Source organism: Petaurus breviceps, unplaced genomic scaffold (genome assembly GCF_028583685.1).
Source record: "Petaurus breviceps papuanus isolate PSGF00001 unplaced genomic scaffold, PetGlider_PUasm1.0 188, whole genome shotgun sequence".
Taxonomy (NCBI): domain Eukaryota; kingdom Metazoa; phylum Chordata; class Mammalia; order Diprotodontia; family Petauridae; genus Petaurus; species Petaurus breviceps.
In genome coordinates this window covers 28,280,273-28,284,823 of record NW_027185804.1, presented here as the reverse complement: position 1 = coordinate 28,284,823, position 4,551 = coordinate 28,280,273, and the positions used below count along the sequence as shown (strand labels likewise).

The following is a 4,551-nucleotide window of genomic DNA, read 5'->3' as shown; positions in this document are numbered from 1 at the left end:
ATACTATTGTGCTATAAGAAATCACTAACAATATACTTTCAGAAAAACCTGGAAAGATTTACCTATATTGCTGAAAGGTAGAGTGAGCAGAACCAGGAAAACAGTGCACACAGTAAGAGCAATATTGTACAATGATCAACTGTAAATGATTCAGCTATTCTTAGCAATACAATGGTTCAACACAATTTCAGAGGAATTAGGATGAAAAATTCTATCCACTTCCAGAGGGAAAAAAAAAATGGTCAGAGTCTCAATGTAGATTGAATTATACTCCTTTTTTTAAACTTTATTTTGGAGGGGGCTATGTCGCTTTTTTCTTTTATAATATGAATAATACAGAAATATGTTTTGCATGACTGCATATGTATAACATTATCAAATTGCCCTATTAATGAAGGAGGACATGAGGGAGGGAGAAAATTCGGAACTCAAAATATAAGGAAAAAATGAATGTTAAAACTTGTTTTTACATGTAACTGGAAAAATAATTATATGGGGCGGCTAGGTGGCGCAGTGAGTAAAATTGCTGGCCCTGGAGTCTGGAGGACCTGACTTCGGTTCTGGCCATAGACACAACACCCACAGAAAAAAACGAGCCGTGTAACCTTGGGCAAGTTACTTAACCCCAACTGCCCTCCAAAAAAGGAAAAAAAAATTATAAATTGAATATATTGGGGTAAGGACACACCAGCTTCTCACTCCTGTGTGCCTGGATGTGCCTGCTCTCTGCTGCTCCCAGGACGCTGCCAGACTGTAAACCTCCTCCCCTTGGAACATGAAAGCAAGTGGCCCTGGCTACCCTCTGGTGTCCCTCTACATGGGTGACCTGCACCCTGACATGACTGAGGCCATGCTGTATGAGAAGTTCTCAGCTGGGGCCTGTCATACCCATCCGCATGTGCCATAACATGGCCACACGACACTCCTTGGTTTATGCCTGCATCAACTTCCAGGAGCCCACAGACACTGAAGGAGCCTTGATCTCCATGAACTTTCAGATAATCAAGGGCAGGCCCATCTATATCATGTGGTCCCAATTGGATCTGGGGCTCTGGAAATCAGGAATTGACAACATCTTTATCAAGAATTTGGATTGACGTTGACATTGGATTGACATTGACAACAAGGCTGTGTATGACACCTTCTCTACCTTTGGGGACATCCTCTCTTGTAAGGTGTGTGTGAAGAGAATGTCTCCCAAGGATTTGACTTTGTCCATTTTGAGATCCAGGAGGCTGGGAATCAAGCAATCAGAACTCTGAATGGGATGAAATTTAATGACCTGAAAGTTTTCGTTGGCTACTTCAAGTCTAGGCAGGAACAGGAGGCAGAGCAGGGGGCACGAGAGCTGGAATTCACCAACATCTATGTCAAGAACTTCAGGGAAGATGTGGTTGATGGGTGCCTTCAGGAACTTTTCTCCCAGTTTGGAAAGAATCTTAAGTGTGAAGGTGATGGTCGATGAAAATGGACGTTCCAGAGGCTTTGGTTTTCTCAACTTTGAGAAGCATGAGGAAGCTGAGAAAGCTGTGATGGCATGAATGGGAAGGAATTCAGGGGTCCAGTCCTGTATGTTGAAATGGTCCCGAAGAGGACAGAAAGGCAGGGTGAGCTGAAGCATAGATTTGAGCAGATGAAGCAGTAAAGAGTGAACTGCTACCAGGGAGTGAATCTGTATGTGAAGAATCTGGATGATATCATTGATGATGAGAAGCTATGGAAGCAGGTTTCTCCATATGGTGTGATCACCAGTGCCAAAGTGATGACAGAGGGTGGCCACAGCAAGGGGTTTGGCTTTGTGTGTTTTTCCTCCCCAGAAGAGGCTACAAAGGCCATGACAGAGATGAACGGGTAGATTGTTAACACCAAGCTCCTCTATGTGGCCCTGGCCCAACATGAGGAAGAATGGATGGCCATCTTCTCCAACCAGTACATGCAACACATCTCAGTCCTCCATAGCATAAATGGTCCCATCTTTCCCCAACCCACCAATTATTTCCTACCTTCCATCCCTCAGGTGACTTCAATCTTCCAGTTGCCTACATAAGCAACCTTCTACAACCCCAGCACTGTGGTCTCCATTTGGCCTGCCCCACAGAGGACCAGCTTTTCTCCGAGGTCTTCATCCACACCCAGGTGCTCCATCTGAACATCAGTACTGTCTGGCAGGCCTCTACTCAGGTGCCCCAGGCCCCACTCACAGAGAGCGGTCAATATTGGGACTCAGATTGTGGGAAGTGGGTGTCCAGGCTCCCCAGGCCACACCATCACCCAATACAAATACTCCTAACCTGTGCCTAATGCACATCAGGTAATGGAGCCTGCTGTGCATATCCAAGGGCAGGAGCCATTAACTGCATCTATGTGTGCCTCAGCCCCACCCCAGGAACACCAGAAAATGCTTGGTATGTGTACAGAACTTGCCTTGTAGTGTTGCAAGAAGTTTGGGCCTGGGTCTGCACCTGAATGGGAAACTTACCTCAATATTAGTGGATTAGATATTCTGGACTTATGAGAACCATGGGATTTAGAAGCTAAATACTTGGATTTGAATCACAGCTCTCTTGTCTATTACCTGGGCAATCTAGACTTCAGATTATCATCTATAAAACAAGGGGGTTGAATTACATCTAGAGTCAAATCTTCTTGTTCAAATCTCCTATACCTCCTACATTTTCCTACTTGCATTTTGACCAGAACTATTTTCATTATTGTAAGAGTAGATGCTTTTCCTTGTACCCTGTTACTATTTGGCTACTTAGGTGTAGTTTGGTATAGTGGAAAGAACTCTAGGCATTGTATGATCCTTGGTGGATTTCTTTTCTTGTCTGTAATGAGGGGATGCTATATATGCTGGTGGGTCAGTCACAGTTCTCTCATAAGACCAATCTATCATTCCTTCAGTTGCCAAAGTGATTCTCCTAAAGCTCAGGTCTGACTAGGTCAAAACCACCCCCCAATCAATAACCTCCAGTGACACCCTATCTCCTCTAAGATCAATACCAAATTCCTTTATTCAGCATTCAGAGCCCTTGATAATCTATATCCCTCCCCCACTTCCTACTCCCCATCCCTGACTTCAGTTTTCTTATACCTTACTCCCTGACACGTACTGTTCGATCTAGTGATTCTGGCCTCCTGGCTGTTCCACGAACAAAACACTTCATCTCTTGGCTCTGGGCATTTTCTCTGGCTATCTCCCATGCCTGGAATGCTCTCCTGGCTCATTTCCACCTCCTGGCTTCCCTCAAATCACAGATAAACCCCACCTTCTACAGGAAGGCTTTCCCAAGCATCCTTCATTCTAGTGCCTTCAATGTTATCTCCTTTTTATCCTTTACATATACCTTGTTTGAACACAATTGTTTATTATACCCTTACCTCCCCCCCCCAATTAGACTGTGAGCTCCCCTAGAGCAGGGTTTTTCTTGGGTTCTTTTTTTTTGTATGCCTAGCACTTAGTACAGTGTCTAGCACATAGAACATACTCAATAAATGTTTACTGACCGAAAATAAATGAATATATTTTTATAACTCTAAAAGACATTAGAAATCATTTTCTAGAATTTTCTTATTTTTAGATGGACAAATTATAGATGAACAAACAATGTCACTGACCATGTGTATTTCAGAGCTACAACAATATGCGCCAATATATTGGATGTTAGAGAGCAAGAAATTGAGGACACCTAGCCCTGTGTGAATGAGAAGATTCTGGTCCCCTTTGACAGTTAAATGGATATTAAGAAAAAGATATGGTTTTGAGGGAATGATAATGAGTTCAGTTTTAGACAAGTTGAGTTTAAGATAATCATTTCAAGATATCCCAAAGGCAGCTGTAAATAGGAGGTAAGAAGATTAAATAGATCAGGAAAGAATCTGCACAGAGGTCAAAGTTGAAATCACAGGAGCTATTGAAATCACAATCAAAATAGCATAGAGGGAGAGGACTCACATGGTTAATGAGGTTTTTGTCTATTTGTTTGTTTGTTTACCTGGGTAGAAATCCAACAAAGGAGAAGGAGAAGTAATAAGTCAAATAGTAGGAAGACTAGGGGTGATTAGTTTCATAAAAAACATGCAGAGGAGAGAGTATCAAGGATAGAACAGTTATCAGCAGCATTCAAAGCCTGCACAAAAAGTAATAAAAATGAAGATTAAGTCATAGCCATTCACGTGGACAATTAAGAGCTTCTTGACAACTTTGGAGGAAGCTATTTTAGTTGGATGGTGGGGTCTGACTGTAGAAAGTTAAGAAAAGAGTGAGAGGAAAAGAAGTGGAGGCACAGATTGAAGATTTTCATCTTACAGTTAAGCCATAAAAGGGAAGAGAGTTATAGGATGATAGCTAGGGGGATAATGATAGATCAGCTTTTTGGTTGTTGTTTTTGTTTTTTATGTGTGATTGGGACTGGGTTTTTATCAAAGGAGTAGACAAGCAGCCAACGAAAAGAAGAAAGAGAAAAAGCATTTATTAGGGGAGGCTAGGTAGCACAGTGAATAGAGTGCTGGCCCTAGAGTCAGGAGGACCTGAGTTCAAATCCAACCTCA

The 4,551-nt window shown here is 42.5% G+C and overlaps 1 pseudogene; it reads left to right on the top strand.

Moving 5' to 3' along the window:
* Positions 1 to 775: 775 nt before the first annotated feature.
* On the top strand, positions 776 to 2,047 carry LOC138163687 (polyadenylate-binding protein 1-like pseudogene; annotated as a pseudogene).
* Positions 2,048 to 4,551: the final 2,504 nt, after the last annotated feature.